At 38.8% G+C, this 25,858-nt stretch overlaps 1 protein-coding gene and 1 long non-coding RNA gene across 1 annotated transcript; one reads left to right on the forward strand and one right to left on the reverse strand.

The window, feature by feature from the left end:
• The window catches only part of LOC115434446 (ly6/PLAUR domain-containing protein 6-like), a 1,359,089-nt gene that overhangs the window by 345,856 nt on the left and 987,375 nt on the right, over positions 1-25,858 (forward strand).
• On the reverse strand, positions 1,211-23,978 carry LOC115435026 (uncharacterized). Its single transcript, XR_003937631.1, has 3 exons — positions 23,704-23,978; positions 1,862-1,928; positions 1,211-1,759 (listed from the first exon to the last, which is right to left on the reverse strand). It is a non-coding gene; the product is annotated as an uncharacterized LOC115435026 (long non-coding RNA).

Raw genomic sequence — 25,858 nt, forward strand, 5'->3', positions numbered from 1 at the left:
GAGTCTTCCGGTCTCATTTGATTTCTTTGGATCCTCTATTAAGTGTACTGGAGGTTCTTTTATAATTGCTCCATTAATAAGATTTCAGGGATAGTAGAAGCCTTTAAAGTCTGGCCTTTGACTGACAGTTTACTCACCTGAAGAGGAATATGTTTTGACTTTCTGTTTCTTGAATTGCCATATTTGCACAGGACTAGAATTACCTGTGACGCTCAGGTAATTTGTAATAATTCCAGAGGTCATCTATAATCGTAATCCCCCACAAATAAGCCATATCTGTAATTTGTGAAGTAAAAATCTCACAGCAAATTACCCACCCAGAAGCCCTGTCATAACAGTAGTCTGGTGCAAACTGACATCTGTATGATTTGGTGGAATTTTCAACAGTTTTTCTTTCCTTTTCTTCAGTCTATTTCTTGGTCATAGATGATGGAGGCTGTGCCAGTGTTTATAAATAAAAGTTTTAGAAGTATTTTAGGCAGAAATTTAGGACAGTCATATTGTGATATAGCATGAAACAAGGGATATATGAGATGCATGATAGCTACAGATCTGCAGTTAACATCTGTATCTGTAAGTGGTGAACCTCCTGCTCCTGCTGACTTCAGAACTGAGGAATAATGTCAGTAAATTAGAGTAAAAAACAGACTTTGAATATGACGGTTAATTTCCAGCTCACCAGAGGTCAACAGGTTATACTAGTCCTGTGCAAGTAAGGCTTATCACATATTTTTAGACACATCCATGCATGTACAGACACAATAATAGTTGATGCATTTATGAGTTTACCATTTCTTCATTCTTAAGAAATTACACCAATCAGACCATCAAGTTGCACAAATGTTTCATAAAGTTTAATATTTTACTGTGCCAGGAACATATTAGTAGCTGTAGGCCACCCATTGCCCTTTGTAGCTCCTCCAGCTAAAACCTGTCATACCGAATATAGTCAGTTTTGACTCTGAAAAGCCAAGATGCAAACAAAGGCTGGCAATATAATCACTTAATTTGATCAATCAAGGCTTTGCTTTCTGAAAATCGGGAAAAATGTCAAATCACAAAAACATGATTATTCCTCTGGAGACCTTTCAAAATGCAACCTGTTTGCTTTGTGTAATATATTGATTATTCATGTTTTTCTACAAGTGTATATGGCATGTAGTTTAAATGAAAAAATAATTTTTGTTTTGTCGTCTGGTCATTGAATAGAAAACCAAAAATTATCCTTAAGAAATCAAGAATATAATTATTTGGCCATATCACCAAGGTCTAGTGCAAACTCAATGCAGAAGTCTTAAAACTAGGTTACATTCACATCTTTTGTCTGTAACTTATATAAATGTGTTTTCTGTCAAAATATTGGCAGTTTTATTATGGTGTAGAGAAACCAGTCCAACGTCCGGTCTGGCACCGCTACCTTCAACACTGCCGTTATTGAGCTCAATCAGCTCCTTGTTAGTGCCAAAGTCATTCAATTAAAGGGAGCCGCAGAGACAAATTTGCTACAAATCGAGCTTGTTGAAATTGAGCGAGAGGCACAGAGGGAAAGGTGGACAGGGCGGGGCAGGAGGAGGGTTAAGGGATTGGGATTCATTTCAGCAAGGTTGCCCCCAGTCCCAAGCTGGAGTTCTGATAGTAAAGATACGTGGGCTGCCAGGGGGAAGAGGCCAGGCTTTCTTGGGCCTTCTCCATTAGTAGGAGTGGAACAATCGGCCTCATTGTTGCAGCCCGGGAAAGTGATGAGGTTGCAAATGGAATCCTGCAGAGGGAAACAAAAGATGAGGAGATCGTTTAGTGCAACCGGACTCTCAGGTAGGTGCCCCTCTTGGACACGTTAATTGATCTCATTTGTTACCTATACCTGCCCAATCAAGCTGCTATCATTGCCGGGTAGGAGGGGAGTGGGGTCGAGCTTTCGGTGTCATGTCCTGTTAGGATGCAGAAAAAAAGAAGGAGGGAAGAAGGAGGGAAGAGGGAGAATGCACGAGTAAAGGAGGGAGAATGAGCAAGAAAAGATGCGAGCGAAAGGGGAGTACAGTAAAAGTGAAACGCGAAACAGAGAAGCAGAGGCGAGTGAGAGGGCAGCCTCTCCTGCCAGTGTGACGCTCTAGTCTTACCAGCTTCATTTCACCGCCGCTCCGATGGGCCCTGAAATGAGACACTCCCAAATATCCCAATTACACCTGCACTTCTTGTCCTTTTGTAATGGGAATTCTGCTTTTTCTCCTCCTCTCCCCGAATCTCGGCTAACACAAAGTGGACAATTGTCCCACACAGAGCTGAGACGACCTGCTCAAACATCCATGTCTGTTTTACTGGAGGCGGCCGGATCAGATGTGCTTTTAATGGCCCTAATTGGACAGTGTATTAGTGTGCAGTTATGTAAACTGTATGCCTATGCTCTGCAGTCACATGCCTCCAAAGTATTCCCAATTTAGACATTTTGACAGTGTATCTCTGTGTCTTTGTGTGATCTCAATACTTTACACGTTCACACAGAAGGGAAACTGCTTGCACATAAGAAGACACAATACGTCCGAGGGATAAAATAGGAAAAAAAAGCCTTCTGTTTTATGTTGAAGTGAGAAATGGAGGTTTAAAGGTGCAAAATGTTGAGGAATAATTGCAGATTTTTATGTAAGAATGTGGATTTTTACTCACTCTTGTATGCTATGAAAGTCAATTCTTGGCATTCATTCCTAATTGCTATTCTTCTGCGATTCTGCCTGTGTTCAGTTCAACCTTTTTATCACTCGTTGAGAGTGATGTACTGACTATGCACAGACCAAGGAGGCTGAGAAACTCTCAGAGGACTTTACCCCCAATGTTATTTGATTTATTTATTTATATTTTTTGCGAGCTGATTTGCTGCCTTCTGGTTGAGCAATGATGTGCGTATCCTTTTGCCCTCAGCGAGACAAAGTGCAAGTTTGTTTGTTCAAGGTCTCCGAAAAGTGAGCGTGCGATCTCTAGCTGTGCTCTTTTGTCTCAGCATGTCTTTTCCAACTTCACCCCCCTCCTGCCGGCATGTCTTTTGAGCTGGCATGGCAGGGTGAGAGCTCTCCAAGCTGCCCGCAGCTTCTCATGCATCCTGCTTGGCTGTCACAAGACGAGATAGGCGCCATTCAACCCAATTAGTGGAATCTACTCTGATGTTGGGAAGAGGGAAAAAAAAGAGAAAAGAAATCACGTTTTTTATTTCGCCCCCTGTCCATCATCTGCCAATTTCACTGGAAGTAAGAGAGTGGCACCAATTAATGACCGTAGGCCGGAGGCGGCACCAGCACTGGCACAGGAACAGCATGTTTCAAGCATCGGGTGGCATCATGCAAGGCCTGCTTCACCACCGACGCTAAAGTAAATGAAATGAGACTAATAGGGAGCTCGTTTCCAGCCACTGATTAAAAGGCCTGAGAGCTCCTGAGGCATCGCCCATGTCCAGGTCTAGGCCTGGCATCACGGGGCCTTCACATTGCTCCTGTAATGTCATTTTGGACATCAGCACGTCTGTCTCCCTGAGGTCATCCTTCTTCAGACTCTCTCATTTTGTTTGTTCTGCAGCAAAGGCAGGCTAGGAAATCTACACTTTCCTTTGGGGTGTTAATTAAGGGGAGCATCCAAAATTAATCAGCAAATTCACTAGGGCGAAGGGCGATGTGTCTGAAGGCCTGGAAACAAAGTCCGTGAAGCGCCTGCGGAGAAAGGAGCCCTCGGCTATGGCCAGGCAGATAAACAAGTGCACAGACGGTGATCTGACACAAAAATTCATGTAAGTATAAAATTTTACACTCATTTTCCCTGTCAGCTTGTCACAATGAATTATAAAGGTTGATTCGCTTATCTGGCTAAGGGAGATCACACACGCCCGGTCATCTGAACACCATCATATGGTCAATGTCTGCTGGTGGAGGCCTGCGTTAGCTAGCCACCAAGCCAAAGCTACATGGGGCTTAGGAAGTCCACAGTTCATCCTACGAACCATTGACAGTTCTCCACCATGATTGCATTGGATTTCAAAACGCAGCAGTTATACTCGCAAACTTGGATGCTTTTTTCGGGTCTCTACCTTTGAAAGCAAATGTTTCTTTGGTGGCTTTGTTACTTCCTTTCTCTTTCCATTCACCTTATCCCCACTTTCATTACACCAGCATACTTAGATAACTCTCCATTTTTGTCTTTCAATTTATCTTTGGAGTTTTTTTTTGCCACATTCTCTAATTAGCACAGTGCCTGCAGGCTATTTGTGACCTTTCCATATGTAAATAGATGGATGCTTCCCTCCCTCTCCCCACTTCCTTTCCCCCGTTCTCTCTCTCCCTCTCTCTGACTTGCAGTGACAGGATGAGTGCAGTCATAGTGAGCCAGTGCTCATGTGTGGATGGATGACACCACTCAAGGCATGTTTGGCAGCGGCTCCGGCGATATCAGGGAAAGCGAGGTGTTCGGGGGTGCATGGTGATTGACAGCTGCCAGGTGTGACACTGCCAGCCTGACACGGTGTGTAGCAACTGTCTCCTGTCACTTCCCCTCTCCTCATCGCCCCTCACACCGAGGCGCCGCATCGCTCACGCCGTCCTTTAAGCCCTCTCGCCCGGGGTGCTTCAGCTACCGTACAGCTGGAGTACACTAACCGCAGAGAGCACTTTGGAGAGGCCTCGCCACTCAAAAGCTATACTTTCTTGATTTAACGCCTGAGTTTGTTATGTACTTTAGAGCACCGATTTTTGTCAAGCTGATATTGTCTAGTGGTGGGCAGAGTTTTGAGTTTGGTTCAGTTTCAACTTCTTGAACTTTGCAAAAACTTACAAATTGCGAGATCTGCTCCAACCTTTTCATTCACAAACCTGATATGTCAGGCCTTTGTTAGTGTTGAGAACTAGCATTGATAAAAGTAGACTGCTTAAACTCATCAAGTTCCTCAATGTGATTTAACAGAAGGACTGAAAACTAATTCCAGTGGTTTGTAAACAGGAGTTTCTGTTCCATTCTAAGGCTTAGATGCCACACCTAAGCCATTTTTGGCACCACCAAAGCCAAATTAATGTGGACTGCCTCTATAGTAACTATGGATATTGTTAGTTGACAGTGGAACTCTTCAGCAAGTTGTATTTTGTGCACTTTTTGAATGCTGTTTACCCATCTGCTCCAACTTTTTCACATTTTTAAACAAATAAATTTGGTAATCAATCATAGTCCAAAATGATCTGACATATATGTTCTTTATTGGGAAATATAAACATTCCTTGACATAGGCTCCCCAAAGCCATCACATGTTTTGCACTTTTTCATCTCCAAATTGTAGGGAAAAGCTTGCAATAGTCTAAAATAATGTGTAAAAATGCACATTTCCATAGATTTTTCAGTCAAATTACATACAAATTTTTGGGTGTTTGCGCCCAGATTCTACATCCACATGATCCCCCATTTTAAGCGCAGTTACTAAGTCCTCCAGAAACCAGAAAACCCCTGTACATCAATGTGCACACTACAGTGTTGAGGTTTTTCTGCTATTTTCAGGCTTCTGCAGTCCACATTTTGAGCCGCTATTAGGATATATTTTCTCTGCAAGATTTCGTTGACTTGTTTGAATGGCTATTTTCTTTTGGACTCATGAATTTGTTATGAGAAATTGTCTTTGAATTTATTTGTTGCATAAGAAGGAAGGGGAGGAATAAAGCTTTTTACATTAGCTAGGAAACAGGTGTGTGGGAGGATGAGAGGGCCTGGATAATGTCTTGGATGACACAGCTTTGTGCTTTTTTGTGAAACAGTAACATAAATTGGGAATTCAAGCCTGCAAAATTGTAGACTTTTGACTGTGAAAAAAGTTTATCATGAGAGTCACAGTGTGGCGCCCTATGACAATGGTTACGACAAAAGGGTCATTGTACAGAAAAGTCCACTTTGCTGGAAAATTATGTAAAATGTCTATTGTAGTGTAGTGGTCATTACATTATTTTACTCATTTGCTGTGTATACATGTTTAACAGCAGAATGATTTTTAATATATGGTATATATTTAGTACTTTTTTTTTTTTTTTCTTCATACATCTGTCAGTAAATGTCTGTGAGATCCAGGGGTGTCATGTGTGATTTATTTTCGTTACACAGTAGCAGTAGTGATATGACTTTAGAAGAACACCACATTCATTATGCATTAAATGTTACTTATTTGGAATTGTGTTTTAATATCATTTACATATTATATTTAGTGATAGTAAAAAACCTTCAACCTAAAATTATTGCACTTCTTTAATACTTTTGTATATACTGTAAACTTCATTAAGAAACAAATACTTTATTCTTGCATAGTAATAAACTGTATCCCTAAGCTCTTAATGGTATCGCTTTTGTAAAGGTTTGGATTTCACAGCCGAAATGAAACCAAATAAGGAGAGAAAAAATGAAGAACTGACTAAGACATGGGTGAATAATAAATAGTTTATTACTTTGTCAGATATTGAAAACAGGGCTTTCACATGTCCTATACAGGATTTTGTTTACTTACAGATATAGTTGCAATCAATGGTAATCAACAGTATCAACAGTAATGTTCTTCTGACTGGACGTCTGAAAAAGATGAGCACTCACAGAAAAGAGCACAGTATCACTTTTAAACCTGTACTCTGGCTTCAGTTAGCTAAAGAATAGACTGACATGCTTCTACTAGTCTATAAAAATCACTGGAAATGAATGTGTCTTTAAAGAATATGAACCAAGCAGTCACTCCTAGACTTACTGACAGATATACTTGTAAATAACCAGAACAAGCCTTTGTTATTGGTGTTAAAGAAAGTTATGTTAACTTTCTCTAACACCATTGTAGAAAGTGTTATTAGATATAGCACAGCAGCAAGGTTCTGCAAAAGTTGGATTGAAAAAGTCATAAGAAAGAAAGAATATTGCTCTCTCCAATTCCATTATGAAGAGGCTGTGGTCAGGAAGAACACTGAAGCATCCTTCACACATCTTACACCAGGAGTATGAACGCCACAGTTTCTCGCCACGTCCATAACTCTACAAAACAAAGATGCTGCAGGGGTGAGCAACCTTTACAATTTAAAGAGCCATTTTAGACTAGTAAGGGGGAAAATAAATGAAGAGACAAAGACACTTTTAACCCCTCTACAATTTCACCTTAAAGTGATAATTTGGCACTTTACCTTTGCATTACCATCACAGCAATGTAATTTTTAGTGCATTTATGAGTAATGTGCAATTACACAAATACAATAAGCAAAACAGTTGGAAAAAAACACCAAATTCTGACAAAGGATGCACATTTTTATTGATGAGTGTTGAAAAAGTGATTTTTACAGTATAACAATGAAAGAATGGCTTCAGTCTGATAACTCAGTAAATATAGTGATTCATTCCCTTATGTTTCGTATGTTTTTGTGACAAAGCCACAGGTAGCCAATGGAGAGAGGCTAAAGAGCTACATAACTGGTTGCAGACCCCTGTCCTGGTATTTAATGTTTTTGAGTATTCTGCCATCTCTTATGTTTTTGGTTTGTATATTTGTCTGTATCCACTGATGTTGGAATCAAATGCCAACATTGGATCACAGCTCTTATACACTGTTGTCCAAGACACATTTCACTGCTGCAACAATGAAGGATACCTTAATCTTAAACCACTAATAGAGCTTAGATTTACCCAAACAGACATTTTAAAAGCTGATTGTGTTCTGAAATGTGTTGTAAGTGCACTGTATAATGAATCCACTTGATGCACATGCACAGGAATAACCTCTAAGGCAGTCTCATTGCACTGTAATTCTGGAGTAACACACACTGCACTTCAGTTCAATTGTATTTCTGTATATTAACTGTATTTTGTTTTTCTATTTTGCATTTGTTTTGAATTACCTTTATATATGACACATGTAATATAAATACACTTGCCTTTGTCTATAGTGCACTAATTTTGCTCTCTTTTCTTAAATACAGTCTCTACAAAATGACTATTACATCTAAACATACTTGTATTTTATTGCATAAGCCTATTTGCTGTGTTAATGTTCTTGAAAACTGAGAATATTATCTGACAAAACCAAAAAAAAATAATACTCTGCTTTTACTGTACATAATCTTCCGCTCGGAGAAACTGCCCTACGTGCACAAAATTGCAAAGCGAGCAGTCAGTCGGTAAATTCCCTGTGCTGATTTCAACACTAAATACAGGAGCTGCTGGAGAAACAAGGGAAAAATGTGACACAGCTTCCATCGATTTAATGCCAGATGATGTCAAAAAAAGAAACAGTGTAGTTATCACTTTAACGGTACATTGTGTTTAATACAAAGTTGTTGTTTTTTTTTTTATTTCCATTTCCATTGTGTGGTCCAATACTGTAGGAAAAAAACAATGAAAGGATTTTGAGAGTAGCCAACACTGACAAAACCCTGCTGAGTTTTGGATGAATATTAAAACAATTCCTTATTTCCGCTGAAGTCGAGTTACATGCATTTTAATGTAATTCAGCCATAAACTGGTGTCAGGACCCCAGTTTGAATAATGGGCTCTCTGGCTACCCACCAGGCTGCGCTCTCAGACACAACTTTGGGAAAACAATATGAAAAAAGAACACATCTGAAGTTGCTGAGACACACTGGCTGCTGAAGAACTTTTCTCGACATGGAAAATGGAATACGCTGCCGGTATGAATCCCAATATGGATTCCTATTCCTCTGAGACAACCCAGAGTGTTTTTACTCACATTAGCATACATTACAGGAGAGGCAGTCAAACCAGATCACTTTAAAAGACAAATGCATACAGTAGATATGAAAGTGAACCCAGTTATTATGGCATATTAATTGATGATAATCTTTTGTGCCAGTTCACCACTTAGAAATTGGCTAATCTCTCACCTTTATTCCGCTGGTGATAAATATAGATCCGGAGCAGTAACGGCAGCTAAACACAAATGAGCGTACACATGCACACGCGGCAAATAACTTATGATAGTTGTCATCCACTGTGCACACACGCCGTTCTGCTGCAGACGACACAAGACACAGCAAGTAAATAAAGCTGAAATATATGCGACATAATTGTTTTACCCAAGCGTTGCGTTTAATGCATGAATAATGTCTACAAATGGCAGGTCTCTTCCTTTCATTTTCCGGAGAGAAGTGTATTTACGGACTGCTGGTGGTCCCTGGAGGCCCCTCTCCCCCCCCCGCCTCAACAGTATTTAATACCTCTAAAGTGCATAATTGCTGATCAGAGAGTCTGTGATGCTCTGTTTGGTGTGTAAAGGACTTCTTTCAACAAGGAGTGGAGAAGGAAAGAGGGAAGGAATGCTACACCTCTGGTATCATGTGCCATATTTGTTCACAGTGGCTGGTAGTAGCAGGGCAAACACAACAGCAGAGTGGCTGTCTCAATAGCAAGCCGGTATCTCTTTACCGTGGTCTTTTTGTGCGAGGGAACAGGCTTGGTTGTCGTGTAGTGCTGGCTAACCATCGGGTGCACAGAAAGCCACTTAATAAGTAAAGGCTCACAGTGTGATTCTGATCTGGCACGGTGACCTCTGGAGAGGTGCACCCACAGGCTCTCTGTGTCCCTCGGTGTCCATGTCCCCCCCAACCACAATGGGTGGCGGGGACGTGACATCAACATAACCCCCCTCCCCATCCCTCCTGCACCTGCTCAGAACCTCCAACAACCCACCCCCACACAACCCCCAGAGTGGTGTCCCCGGCCAGGGCCAGGGCCACGGCGCATTCCAGCCCGACACTGATGCGAGGTGACCGGACTGGCCGGTTCACACGGCCCCTCCAGTGGCGCTGGGGCCCGAGCCAGAGTTACACGCAGGCAGCTGGAGGAGACAGGAGAGCAGGAGGAGGAGGAAGAGGAGGAGGAGGAGGAGGAGGAGGATGCAGGGCACAAACAGCCACAAGAGAGAAGAAGTGGAGTTAAAGTTGACAGATTTAACCAAGCAGCTGAATGTCAGCACTGGGAAGTGAACAAACTAAAGTTGACAAAGTTATCTGTGAGGTTTATGTGGTTTTATCTGGGCCCTTCTTTGGTGTTTTGTATCACAGAGACCAAACAATCATAATATAGAACACATTTGTCCCTAAATTGGTGTTGTCATATATGGTACCTTTAAGGCAATGTATCCACACTGTGATTTATTCTTGATAGATAAAGTATAAGTGGGACTCAGTATGGAATCATTACAGCTAATCATAGGTGATTACTGATGTGTGTAAATAAGAATAAAAATAGAAATGCATCTGAAAACAAAATTATTCCAACAGTGTACATATATGAGGATACTGGTTTGTGCCATATAGGCAATAGCATTATGTGTATAAATATGTACATATATTTTCTATGGGTTATACATATGTAAAATGTGAAATTGTTCCAGTCTTTAATAGATTTCATAGATCATTTGAACATATGGTTTCACTTCATATTTTATAGATAGAAATTCAACACATGTAAATATGTTATATTTGCATATGAAGGATTTTATCACTTTTTTTCTTTTTGAATGAAAATATGTTCATGTGTTTAACGAGCATTTCTTTTTTTTTCCCTCAGGAAAGACTTACCTAAAAAAAAAAAAACAAACACATGTTATCTCATGAACTCGAAGATATGGTTAAATATAATTATATTTAATATATGCATGTGAGTGTATATATGTAAAACTGACATTTACTCATATTTACTAAACTTCTCTTAATGTTCTGCTTAAACTATTATTTTTTTTATTTTTTTTTTCTATTGTCTTTCAGATAAGTAGAAGATGAAACTGTTTTGTGTTTTAATGCATGTGAGTGGGCATTGACTGTATTGCTTTTTATAGCTTCATATTAATTTTCAGTTATAAATGTAAACATCACGTCCTTCGTTATTATGGGCAGTTTTTACGGATACATCTACTTTTTTTTCTATCTCTAAATATTTTATCCTTATTACTTATAAATTGTATTACCTATTATTATGCTCTGTTCATACTTACAGTTGTGGCCAAAAATTATGGCAGTGATATAAATGGATTATTTGCTTAAATGTAATTTATTTGCCTGTAAAAGACTTTGAAACATATGAAATGCTCAGAATGTTCTTTCAATAAACCTAACTTAATCTTTTCTTATCTTATCTTATTAAATGACTTGTTTTATATGCGGAAGTCCATACTAGGATATTTACAAAATTCGGAGTAAATATTTTTACTCCACTTAAAATCTAAAAATATCACTCATCTTGGCAACATTTCAAGTTAAAAATGTCAAACTTTTACCATTGTCTCTTTTCTCATTCATCACTCCAAAATAAAATAAAAATATATGTAAAAATCAAAGAAGATTACGCTATTTTACAACACCTAACTAATTTGTTAGTCCCTCTGCTTCACTGTTGAACAAAGAGTTCTTGACTGAAGAGGATGTTCTTGAGGAGAGGATAAAACATTGAGAAGGTGGTGCTCTGAAGAAGTGCTTTGCACTGATTCAATGGTGTACTTAAATATTTTAATCAGGCTATCTATTAATTATTTATAGCTTAAGTCCTGTGTGTTCACTTTGACAGAGAAAATGTTATTTTTACACTGAAATAACGCACTTCTAATAAACTTTTAAGCACACACGCTGTTGTTTCAACACCAAAATGACCAATTTATTGTCATATTTGAATAATTAATAAGTCATTACTAATAATTGTGATACAAAAGAACTACATGTTCAGCGTCTTAATTAAATAGAACTGCTCTCAGGCATATTCTGTCACCCCGGCAAATATTTCACTCCTTCACAAATGCGAAGATGGGTAGCTTGTGCTATCATGAAAGTGTTAATTAAAGACAAACCTTCTTCAGCTTGGTGCACATATGCAGGCATAACCTCAGCTCCTCTCGCCTTGCACTCCGGCAGCCACTTCTTACACTCGTGCAGACACACACACACGCACACACACATACACACACAGACCTTATTAGCCGCCGTCCTTATGGGGGATCACTGTTTGCCGGTGAGCCGTTGCTCCACTTTTTTTTTTTATTCTGAAAGGGGGGGAAACAGAGAATGAAAGAGAGAGGCCTGAAATAATTTGTTTAATTTGGAGCAGCTCCCAACTCAGCAGGTGAGAGGAAAAGGAGTGGGGTGGGGGGGTTTGAAAGAGTGTGTGTTTTCTTTTTGTCTTGCCATCATATAGGGAGGGGGGACAGATCAGATCAGAGTCTCACTTCACTTGCCCCAGCTGCAGACCCTCGGTTTGTTGGTTCGGGTCATGATGACAACTCCCTCCCCTCTGTCTGCAACCCCCTTGACACCACCACCACCTCACCCTTCTTCCTCCACCCGCCCCCCACCCCCCGACCCTGCAGCACCCGCCCTTCCTTCCCGACCTCGGCAACCACAAACCCAACTCCTAATTATCTCTGAATAGCAATTTTATTGAACCCTAATTTGTGGTAATGAATTGTGATAGGTGGCGAGGCAGAGAAGAAAGAAAAGAGAAGCCCCCCCCTCTCCTTAAAACCCCACACCCTGATACTGCCACCCCCTTTTCCACCTCACACACTTCCCTTTGTCAATTGTTAGGGCACTCACTGTCACCCAGAGCTGTTGCTGATAATCAGTGTTATTCTCTGTGTTTGACCCTCGCCGCCCCGAGAAGATGTTCATATGATGTTCGACTCATGACAACTCATGTTAGCGGCTGAATCCGCCTGCAGAAGGGGATGTTTATGCAAAACAGCCATGACTTTGAGAAAATCGACCGGTACACTCGGGAATGACCGATGTTTAAGCGGGATAAAATGTTGGCATCGTACATTTCTGCAAGCCACAGATAATCTCAATGTGCTTGAACCAAAAACGACAATTCATACATGTAAATTAGGGATCGCTGAAGCCGATGCAACATGTAATCTAATGCATTAAAGATAAGATGCAGCTACCAATGAAATGTGATATTTTATTACAACCCGTTGTTACTCATACGATGCAGCATGATTTAGCAGGAATCAACATTCAGCATAGTCATAAATTAACCAATCTATCTGCATTTTACTTCGTCTATCAGTGTCTCTGGTGCGTCGACTCTCTTTCTGCTGTTTGTTTCGTGGCCTTTTCACAAGTGAAGTGAATAAAACTAGGCCTAGACCGTACAGACCTGATTTTTTTTTTCCTTGTTCTGTCTCCGCTTACACTTTTCTAACACGCCTCAGCCTCAGCTTTGTTTACGCTCACACAAGACTTGACCGTAAGACTTGGCAGCAGAGATGAGAGAAAACAGTTTAGAGCAGAGGAAGCAATCTCCTGATAAATATAAAAGTATTGGTCACCAATTACTGCACATTTCTAAATTAAAACAACACAGAGCTCTAATAATAGTTGTGCTTGCAGTAAATAAAATGGAACTTTTACACTGGTGTACTGATGCATATTGGTGAATTTTAGCATTAATATTCATGCATAATATCCATTTTTTTATATTTTCATTTTTCTGTATGTAACAGTTTTTATACTTAGATCATTGTCACATTAGGCTTAGGTTGTTACAGAGACAGTCCAAAAACGTGATTAAAAAAATTAAATGTGATGTATTTGGTGACATTTTAACTAAAGCTTTATTGTAGGTTTTTAAAGGTTTATATAATTATGAAAGCAGGAAAAAGCTGATCGGCCTTTATAACAACACTTCAAACAAATAATCTTCGACTTTTTGACTGAATTGTTGAAGTGAATATATAATTTTGCAAAAAGTTGCTAAATAAATAAGTACTCATACTATTAGTGGTAATACCCAAGTAAATAAACAAACTTGGCTTAATGAGCATTAAACTCAAAGCAATAAATGACAAAATCTGGGAGTGAACATCGATAAAAATCAAGCTGAGAAGCCTAATATTAAGCATTGGCTACAAACAAAACCAACAGAACCAAACCATGATCTGTCCCTAACCCTACAACCTAACATATTAGATGTTTCCCATAATTATTTGGGATTGGAGGTTACTTAGGATGATGGAAAAAAAAGGAAATTATTGGCAGGTCATTTTAACCACAGGACATTACTCCTGGAAATGATGAAAAATGTTGAATTTTTGTTGTTACTGTAGCTCATGTAATGGTCACTATGAACTGGTTGAACTTGCATCCACCTTGTACCAATGGAGTCAGAGACTTAAGGATATGAACTGTGTGGAAAACATAACACTGAGCTTGCAGCTGCAGACGGAGGTTTTTTGAAGAAGATGGAAATATAAACCACACCATACCTTCAATGGGACCATGTGTGGTGAACATGTAAAGTCTTTGTATTGTGACCAATTTCCTCATGCTGTTTGAGACAAGTTGTGGCTGAATTATAGTTCAGTAATGCATTTTAATCAATGTTCCACAAACAAAAAAAAAGCTATGATTTAATGCAAAAATGTATCTGTGGTTTGCAGAATGATGCAACATCTTCTCCTGTGGTTGGAATCTGAACAGAGCGTCCTCTCAACGCTTTTTTGTGTAGATTGATGACTATATTGAACGGCAAACACTGAATGAAAAAGACCTGTTGTGGGTTTTTTTTTAGCATATTTTTTTCTTTCTATCTGCAGACCGGATCTCTCTTTTGGCAGCTCTCAGTCTCCTGTGAAGCAGCAGAGTGAAGGGCACTTGAGCGGCGGCTGCAGCCGATGGATAGATGGATGAGTGAGGACATGATTCAGCCAGCAGGGATTGACCGGCCGCAACAGGACCCTCCTCTGTGGAGCGTCGTCAATGGAAACGAGGGTTCTCATCGGACGGGCCAGGGTCACGGGGTCAAAACAGCCAACCCCGAGACAGATGAGCTCTTTTCTCTTTTTTTTTTTTTTTTACTCCATGGGTAGAAAAATGTCAAACATGAACATAAATATTGATCCAGGGGAATTAAAGGGCTCATATGGAAATATTCTCATAGGTGTGTTTATAAGACTTAATGTTTAAATCCAAATTTATTGATTTATTGGATCAAATAATACATTACATTTAGGTTGCATAAGAACGTTCATGTTCATTCCTTTAACATCATTTTTGTAATGCAAACACATTACCACATATTAATGACATTCTTTTGGTTTTACTGTACATGGTTTGATTATGTTGTTAATATGTATTTATTTTGTCTTAAATAATATGACTTTATCTTTTTTTTTTTTTTTTTTAACAAAATTAAAACTGCTACATTTTCATAATCTGTTAAGATTCTTTCATTTGATTTTATCTGGTGTTTGAATTCTAAACTATTATTGTCTTTCTCAAATGTGCAATTTAAAAACTTTATTTTTTTTAATGTCGTATGAACTTTGTGTATGTGATATACAGTATATTGTTGTATTGTGTGATACAGTGCATACATAATTCATTTGAAAATGTAATTGAAATTTGCTAAGATGTCTTTATTTCTGATTAACATTTATATGATGACTGATAAACTCATCTTTTTTTCAGTCTTACTCCAAATTATGAACATATGACAATAATGATGAAATAATATATTGTAATACCAATGAGAAGACTCAGTCACCGAAACCTCCACAGAGCCCTTGACCTCCAGCTGAACCAAAAGTCCCAAAACAAGGTTAGATTAATTTTTGCAAGAGTTTAACTGGAACAACATATTGGAATTATTAGTCATTATTGTGTTTGATAAGATGGAATATTCTTATTATTTTCTGTGTGTAGATGTGTTTGAAGTGGATGGAGCAGATCATGTGGTGACAGTGAGAGACTGATGTTCTGTTGTTTTATTAAAGTGAAAGTGATGTTTGATGTAAAGGATACTGAAGTGTTCACAATGGCTGGTAGCATTGTGTGAAGCCCAAACATCAGCCATGGCTGCAGCAGGTTTGTGGACAGTTCCTTGGAGTTCTCTGACATATTTTTTAATCACAGATATGAGATAGAAAATGCATTGTCATCCAGGCCAGTCCTGCATCAATCAGTCCTCACAGGAAGCTGTAATGTGGTCAAACCAGTTTATGCCTGTGATTCTACTTGACGTTGCACTTTTATCCATGCAATTAATGTGACTTTTTGTAATTTTGCACAAGTTTCACCAATGGTAGCAGACTAACTGCATCTACAAGCTTAACTGCATCTTTTATAAATACTGAAATCTGAAGTTTCTAGGTTTCAGAATTTACTTCAGGTTTGTTGCATTTTTTATTCTTATTTTTTTGGAAGCGACATTGCGCATTAATAAACATAATATATATTGCCAAAGTAAATATGCCAGGATTAGCATAGCCGCTAAATTGCAGCAGTTTACAACAATTAAACAATTCCTATCAACTCAAAGACAGTTTAACATCAGACAAAGTGGAGTCCAGACACAATAAATATGAAATAAAGTGCATGTTTTTATAGTGTAATAATTAAAGTGAGGTTATTGTTGCAGTTAGCTAGCTGATATTAGCTGTGGTTAGTAACTCCATTGAAATAACTATATATTCATTTGATTTAAATTATTCATCTTGTTTTTTTAAAATTAATTTGAAATTTTGGTATTTTTACATAGAGAAAAATAAGGTTTCCAACCACAGATGGAGGATTTGTTTTATTTATATGCTTTTTTTTTTTTTTTTTTTTTTTTTTTTTTGCTAGAGACAGTGAAAAGAGCCCTGTTTATGGGTGATAAAATAACAGTGATAATTATACAATATAATCTGATGGCAATAAATGTCATTACCAAATAGAAATGTTTGTTCTTAAGGTTTACATTTTGCTGTCAACTAAACATATTTCTAAAATAAAACAAGTAATTAACACAATTATCAGTTTCACAGAGACTGCAAAGCAAAATGTTTCTTTTTAAACAGATGTACAACTGTCCTGGTCTGACGGACAGAGCATAGGATTACAAAATATGTGTGACAGCAAGTAAAAAACAATAGAAAATTTGATTGATATGATAGATGCTGATAACAGTGATAAACTCAAACTCTGTTCAACAAACATAACAATTTTCTTTCATAATAAATGTATTTTCAACATTAAAATGTACATAAGTAAAACAATAAATGCAGCATTGTGGATGACAGGTGTAAGCAAAATAAATCCAAAAGAAAAATACACATTGTATGTTGTGTAGCATTAATAAATATTGTGACATTTAATTATATTGTAATACTTGCCATTTTTGTTGTATTGCCAGTTCCTTTAAGGGATCTGCACAAAACACTGTCATTCTCACACAGTTTACAAATATTTTAATGATCATTTTGTAGCCTAATCTTTACAAATTACATTTTGTATGTTATGAATGTACTTTATTTGACTGTAAAAGGTCAAAAGAGTCCAAAGAAAAGAGGAAAGTCTGTTGTGATAAATGTCATTAACCTGATAAAATTACATTGTGATAATTATGACTGTTTTATCGCACAGAATTAACAAATCATGACAACATCCAACACATATTTTTAGAAAAGCTGCTGTAAAATTAGGAAAGATTGGCCCAGCCTATGTTCTTTCCCTTCATAAATTCCCTTCCATATGTGATATTTAACCTTTAATTGTACCATTAATACTGTCTGTACGGATGGTTATTCTAAATGAGGCTTGTGGCCACTCCCACAGCTGCAGGTGACCATTAAATGATACTTACCTGTGTTACCTAATGAAGACCGACCACGGAGCCAAAACGGCGTTCAGCTAAACCACACTTATTTGCAAACCATCTTATCTTAGAGCTACAGAACAAAATGGAAGGACAATAATGGAAAGTGATATTTGGGCTTTAACGTCACTAAAAAGCCCGACAATTTACACACTAGCTGTGTTTCCCTTTCCTCTCTTTTTTTTTTCTTACCTATCCAGAGTGAACAAAGCCCCCCAGCGTCACCAACTTCCTCCTGGTGATTGGAAGGGATCTCCAGTCCTATATCTGCTCATACAAACACTGTTTGCTCTGGGCTTCCTGTCTGTGGACTTACATTACAATGTGTAGATTTAGAGATTGGGAAACTAAAGTCACCAGGCTTTTCAGTTGGATAACAGCTTCCTCTCTCTCTCTCTGTCTTTCTGTCATACCCCCCGCCCCCCCCCCTCCTCCTCATCGTTCCCCAGCCCTCTGTCTGTCATACTGTCGTCCAATACCAGATGGTAGGCGTTCAACACGGAGAGCAGCGGCGCTAAGCTAAAATACCTGATTACAATTCACCAATACAATTCAAATATCATGGCCAGGCTTAAGGATAATACCTCTGTAACAATATCATTTTTTCCCCTGTTCCCTTTATCCTTGTTTTACTGGGGGGAGGAGACGCCAAAGCCCTTTCTCAAACAGATAAAAGAAAAGATAACCTGTTTTTCTGTCCTCCTCCTGGGGATTATTTCATTCTTTCTCTCCCCCTACTTTTCCCCTCTTCTATAATCTTCTACATTTTCCACAAAGTCCCAATAACAACATAAAAGCATCATATTTTAACTGGACTTTAGTTTTGAATCAGCTCAACCTTTTTTTTTTAAGCAAAGATGAATAATTGTGGTGAAAATATTTATAGGATGTAAATTGTGCCCTGCCTGACATTTTCCAGTCGTGACAATAATGAATGAATATGTGATGCCAAATTCATATTTATGCTGTTTATTCATATTTAACAAATAAATTCAACTCCGGCACAGTCATACATATACATTGCGTTCTTGTAAATGCATGAAGTACACTTATAATTAAGCCTCAAATTAGGGCTGACATATTAAATAAACCTAAGGGCAGTTATGTAAAAATACTCATAAATACAGCTGTGATATAATCTTCAGATTTAGATTACAATTTTAGTAAAGTGTTCACAACATGAACATGCATTTTAAACATGTTATTTAAGGTTTTTGGTTTTGTAATTTCGCACATTTATGGACTTTTTGTTAGCTATGTCACAGAAAAAATAAAAATTTTCACTTAAAAATGCATAAAAAATTAGAATAATAATCAGAAAAATGTACATTTTAAAATAAAGTTTTAGCGGAAGATTTAATTTCATGAATTATATTTATTGTTGGTAAGACAACATATACAATTGGGATTTAAAGTGAGGTTTTCCAGAAGAACATTGCAAGAATTAATAAGAAAAGTCAGAAAATAATGTATAAAGTGTAACTCCTGGTGCCTAAAATTGCTGTTCTTGTTTTTTTTGCAGCTTCTTTGTTATTTCCTTTTGCACAGCTTTAAGTACAGATAATTATTTTGTTTCTGCTGCAAAGATAGAATTCACAAATTGATTATTTCAGTGCAAAATGTTGTAGTGTTGGACTATAACTTTGTTGCAGACCTTTTACCCAAATGAATTTAAATGATAATATTAAAAAAGTGGCAAAATGCTCAATTCCAGTCGACTTGACCTTTAACTTTTTAGCAACTTTCGCTTTAAGAAAGCCCGCGTGTGAGGCTGATAGAGATATTCACAACATCTCCCGCTTTATGTGTCACTGTTGAAACCTCATATCTCCCCAACGCTTCCATCTGACCTCGACGTGGACGCCTCTTTTCATCCAGACCAACACAAACCCACCCAGGGGTTGTCGACATTTTCCACCATCGCCCATAGGAGCAACAACAAAAAAATTCGATCAAATCACCCCCCTAAAATTGAAGTTGGGAGGTTTTACAGCTGACAGCAGGAGGAGAGAGAATGGAAGCAGCACTGGCTCACTGTTTGGAGGCGAGTATGTTATTCTTCCATGGCCAGAGAGTGTTTTTTTTTTTTTTTTTCCTCTCAGAGTGTGATCTCTGGTGTGGGCAGAGGTGCGTCTAGCCGCCCACACCACTGGCACTCCTGCCCATATAGCACCCATAACACCGCACCATTAGTGGCATGGCAGTCTACCCACATCTCAACCACCTTCATTAGTCATTCAGCTCCTTATTTTTGTTTGGTTTCCCCTCTGGCTCCTAATTAATGCTTAATCGAAACTGCTGAACTGAGCTGGTAGAAAATTCATGAATATTAAAATCGACCCTGACGTTTTTTTGTTTTTTTTTTCTCACTTTTTCCTCCTTTTTTTTTAATTTATTTTTTTATTTTTTTTGGCTTGTAGTAGCCAGGCGCTATTTATTTTTGTTGCTGTCTCCTGATTTAAGGCGTCATGTATCTCTGTTGTAACAATGATGGAAGATAGTGGGCAACAGAGTCAGACTTTTGCCAATTTCAACACAGAGTTTGATCCTTGGATTTACATTTTCAGTGTTGTTTGACTTTGATACAGGCTTTTAAGTGGAGCAGACAGAAAAATCATCTGGATTTGAGGCCAGCAAAAATTGAAAAGATGTAAACAGCCAGCTCTCTTGATGCTTTTCTGATAAGTCCTTAATTCACAGAGGAAGTGAGTTAAAGAAGTTCTGTTTCAGATTGTATCCGGTAAAGTACATTTGTATCGACCCGTGCTGACAGGGCTGTTTGCCGACTGGAAGCCTGGAGACAAACCCACAACCTAATATTTGTTTTTATAAGTTTCAAACCTGCAGGATCAGCATTGGTTTCGGTTTATGATCAAGGTTACTAAGTTAATTTCCTTTTTAAATCTTGCCCCAAATATTAGTTTCTGAATTGATCAGGTTTCGAAGGTTGTTGTTTTATTTTTTAAAGATTAACGGATTAAAAGAAGCCGTTTCCAAGCTCAAAACCACATTCAGAGAACACTCCACATCATGAAATGGAAATATTTAATACTATTTTTTATTTGAAAAGTTACAAAGCAGTTTATTTGGGGAATTTAGCAAAGTTTTTATTGGGTTTTTATTCATAAACTTTCAAGCAGTGACTCCGGCAACCAATCCCCATCAAGTCCCAGAACTTTTTAAAAGCAAATTAAAAATCAGATACAATTACAGATTTTCCATCTATCTGCTTATTCATGCAGCTTACAAGAAGCTCACTTCTAACTGTGTTTCCTTGTTACGTCTAATGGAACATGATTATTAATATTTCCTTGGAGGATGCCCTGTCAACTCACTCTGAGAGAAATGTGTTTGTGAGCAGAAAATCATTTAAAAATATACACTAACCACTGCTGTTTATCATATTTTATTAAAAAATCTGAATCTGAAATGATTTAATTCCAAACTTTTTGTTCTCCCATTATTCTCTGCCTGTGCAAGCTCTTCTTATATAACAATACATGATTAGGAATAAAGTGGCCAACAACAACACAATCACACTCCCTTTTAAAAGAAATAAACATATGTCTATATTTGTTCTGACTAAATTGATGGTGGCATTGCGGGCAAAGCAAATTGAAATCTTAGTGACAATTTCTCTGAAGTTACTCAAATACAATTTGACTTCTGACAAGGAGATGCAATTTAAAAAACAGAACATGCCATCAGTGGAACCCAGTATTTGCATAATGAGGATACTTCCATTTCCGCCAGCAATGTTTTTGACAGCCTCTAACTAAAAGCGGCGGTGGAGAGGAGTGAGAAATGTCGATACAAATAATCCAGAAGAGGCAGAGAGAAAGGGCGATCAGGGCCGCCACCGGATCCATCAAATGAGCCCAACAAAACAAATTCAGTATGGCTGTAGAAAAAAAAAAAGTGTCAGTGGTCTGAGGCTGTTGTGATGCTAGGTGACCGTGGCAGAAAAGGGACGGAGGGGAACTTCTGCCCTGAGCAACTGAGTTGGAGTTGGACCGCAGGAAAAACTACTCCAGAGGTTGCTCTGATAGGTTGACAAATATGACTGAACTGACGCTAATGCCATGTAGCTCTTTTGCTCTAATTGTTGATTCAATTTGCTAATGACTAATTTGATTTAAGTGGCAGGCACATCTCCATGTGTGCAGGACATGGAGAGGAGGAATTAAAAAAAATGGACTGGAGGTGGCGTGATGGCTTGTCACGCAAAGGCTGCTCGCCTATGAATATTCCATGAGAGTTCACACTTAATTGTTTCTGATTTGTTTATTTTTTTCAATACAGTGCTTTAGCGCACACTCCATCAGTCCCTGCGTTGACACCCTGTGCACCTCCCAACCCCGTAGCACCCCCCCTTCCCTCCCTCCCTCCTGCACATGCCACCCTCTCCTCACCATCCCCCACACTTTCACAAGTGGTGCTCAGATGTCCATCAAACGCAGCAATGAAGGATCACTATAAGTTGTTGGAGCCTGTCAACAAAAGCACTTCACCACTTTATGCCCCCCCCAACCCACCCACTACCACCACCACCTCTTCTTGTTCTCCCCTTGTTGAGCCCGCTGGAGATCTGTGATGTGAAGGAGCAGATGAATTTCTAACCAGACATTTTTGGGGCCCCTATTGAGCGCCGCTACCTGTTGCCAATGCAAATGGATTTCCACAAACTCCAAAAGATCCAAAGGAAGGCGCATTGTTCCACCGCAAGAGTGTTTGAGACCACTTGCGTGCCGTTCGCCTCTCGGAGTGTTACTTTGGCTGGATGTGGAGTAGAGGTTGAACATGACCCTGCAGTTGTACTCTGCCGCTGTATTAGTGAGGGAACAGCAGCACATGCTGCTTCAAAGTCACTGTGTCTCTTCGGTTTCCGGGGGTGCAGACAGAAAATTGTATAAAGGCAGTACGCACGCAAATGTTTTCCAATAAAAGTAAAGTCAATCCTCACTCTACAGCTAAAACCGACTAAGTTTTCTTTCAACATATCCTAAATATTTGGGATTTAACCCTATGTAACTCTTTAGGATCTCACTCCAACATCACAACTAATGCCTGTCTTAAAAAGTCCTGGTATCATTTCCTCACATTTTCTAACTGTAAATCTGATTCTTATGCTTCCATTAGTGCAAACACAAATGAGACAAATAAATGAAAACATACCCATGGAGAGGGGTAGATAAGTAGAAAGAACACTAACAGTAATCATATCCCTATCCCTGAGGGGAAAAAAGCCTTCTTTCACTGGAATTTAAGTTTTTTAATGCTAAATTTACCTTTTTAAATCTTTCCTTGAATAATTCCTTACCTGACCGTGAAGACATACACTTACAAACACCTCTTTGGTCACCAGAGTACAAGTTTTCCAGTATGGAAGGTGTAACATCAGAGAACAAGACAACCCAAGCAACCCTAACCCTGACCCTAAACACAGGAGTAATCACACAGGCAGATTTAAGGGTAGTGTCATTGCCTACTCTACCCCTCCTACACTCAGTACATTCTGGGGATAGGATTATCCTTCCATTTTGCTAACCCCAATCCTGACCTAAGTCTTTATTTTCCACAAGTGTAGAAGTTGTGCAAACACATAAACACATTAGAAGTGTAACATTACAAGAACAGACAACTCTGACCCTATAGATAAGAGTACTTTACACACAAGGGGTTGTAGTATCGCTGCTAATCCTATCCCTGTTGTATTAAACAAAGCCCTGGCATCACTAGAATTTCAAGTTGGGGTGGGAGGCCAGTGGACTGAAGAGGACCCCTGAACCCCAACCCTAACCCTGATCTGTGCATCTTTAGTTTCAGTATTAAAATTTGTGCAGAAGATGAATCCAAATGTCCAACATGGAAAGTGTAACTCCGGAGCCTAAAGACTAGAGGCTGAGGTCACTATCACTGCTAAAGTTAACCCCAACCCTAACTCTGTATTAATCAAAGCCCTGGTGTCATTTCTTCAGAGTTTGCCAATTCTTCACCGTCAGTTTAATCAGAAATACTGCAAAACCTGAACTCACATAAGCGTTTTCCAATATGGAAAGTGCAAGAAGAAAAGACAGGAGTACTCACACATGAAAGCCACCTCAGACTGAGGTGTTCTCCTACACCACTGGCATCCATCCATCTGCCGTTTTGAAGCCTGTTGAGTGTTCTGTAGGTTTTCCCCTTTTTTTTTTTCTTTTTTTTTTTTTTTGGTGGTGTAATCCCTCTCATGCCCTGGCTCTCCTGCACCTTTATACCGCATGTTCTGGCTGGACTTGTAAAGAATCTCTTTTCATTTTGCCTTTTTATCCTCTTCCCTTGATGGGTCTTCTGAGCTACATGACTTGCAAATCACGCGGTGATATTGAATAGGATTGACATTTTCAGATGTAAATACATAGCATATTTCATATTTGGTAATGGGCAATGGAAAGTGGATGGAAGTCTAATTATTGTATAATGATATTTCCCCTCTCAGATCTGCTGTGGCCAGCAAATGTGTTGCTATGGAGATTATGAATAAATATGGCAATGAATTTATGTATTAATTCATCTGTGCGGATATTTATTTGGTGTTTACTCATGTATTCATTTATTAATTTATACATTTGGGTCGTTGTTTCATCTGGACAAACCAGATCTTGTTTTTTTGTTCTCAAGTTTTTCTCAACAGATCGAGTCACTTCTACCAGAAACAAACAAAAAGTAGCTGCAAGAAAGACAAACTTTTCTCACTCTTCTTCACTTTTTTTTTAATGGAGATGGATGTAAGTTACTGATGCAAAGCCTGGAGAAATCTGAGGCAGGTCACAGGAGAGTGACAGTTTAGGGCAGTTTATATTAGTTTTGATAAATAAACATTATTTAAAACATCTGTCAGGCCCGGTTAAATATCCTTGGTGTGGTTCAGTAGCTTCACCAACCCAGGGCATCGAATATTTAATTATTGTACTAACTGAATAATGAAAAAGTCAATTTCCAGACCGACGCCCCGTATGCAGAAGACAATTGCATTTCTAATATCTGCATGTGAAATCTTCTTCGCACACCCTCCCTTTTCTTTTTTTTTTCCCCTCCTTACGTCCCGTCTCGTTGCCTCGCAGGGCTGTTGCGAATTCTCCCGCATTACCATAGTGCTCTCTCTTTTTCTGACTAAGTCTGTTCCTCATATTGGCTTGTCGTGGCTAATTACGTGTTTAACCCTGTGCCGGTGAGCTTGTTTTACATTCAAATTTATGATGGCGGCGGAGGTGGCTGGTGTGTAGATGGGTGGGTTGGGGTGGCGGCGGGTGGTGGACGTCGCTGATCTGAAGAAGCCGGAACGAGGGGGGACGCGACAGCAAAGATCAGCCTCCTGGTAATTGATTACCCTCTTAGAAAAAACAGACAGCTTCCAGAGGAGGCCCGTCGCCGGTTGTTGACCTCTGACCTCTGACGGGTTGAAAATATTTATGCAAAAAGCAGCTGAGAAAAGGGCGCGCATTTATATCTGCAAAAACAACAACCATACTGTACTTTTCTCAATGCTCCCCTAAATACTATTATTATTACTATTATTATTATTATTATTATTGTATTTTTGTTTTGTAATGTGATTTGCATTTTTATTAACAGCAAATTCAGATATTTCTGTTTTCATATTAACACAATGCTGCAGCAATAATTTTCTGATCTTGTTGCTTGTGGAATAAATAATTATGCATATGTTGTCAATATTTACATTTCCACTGTTTAATTTAATTCTAATGGAAGTCCCTGGGCGATACGAGCAGCAGCTAATAGAAGCGAAATGATTAAAGCTTTCTCTATAATAACCCTGCTGAAACACAACTTGCTGTACTGTAATCTAATGTAGCGTTTCAGTGTTTACAGACTACGCTAACTTTGATCACTCCTATTGTTGATTTAATTTCCTGATGTAATTTTTCCAAACCCTCTTTTTAAGGACATCTTGGCTTTTATTAGCCAAAAAAAAAAAAGGAGGCGAACAATTGGTTTTTTTTTTTTTTGCATGGTTGTGAATATATCCTTCACTGTGTGTGTGTAAAAACCTCACTTTTTAATCATTACCACACACCCTCCCTTCTTTACAGTGCTCCCATTGTGCTGTAAGCGTTGGGTATATGTACGGTGTGTGCGTTTGTGTGTGATTTTGTGTGTGTTTGGCATGCAGTACCAGGCTGGGTCAAAGCAGCTTAGTTCCGATCTGTTGGGTGACCTGCCCGAGCCTCAGCGGCCTCAC

The sequence above is a fragment of the Sphaeramia orbicularis genome, chromosome 2 (assembly GCF_902148855.1).
Source record: "Sphaeramia orbicularis chromosome 2, fSphaOr1.1, whole genome shotgun sequence".
Lineage (NCBI taxonomy): Eukaryota > Metazoa > Chordata > Actinopteri > Kurtiformes > Apogonidae > Sphaeramia > Sphaeramia orbicularis.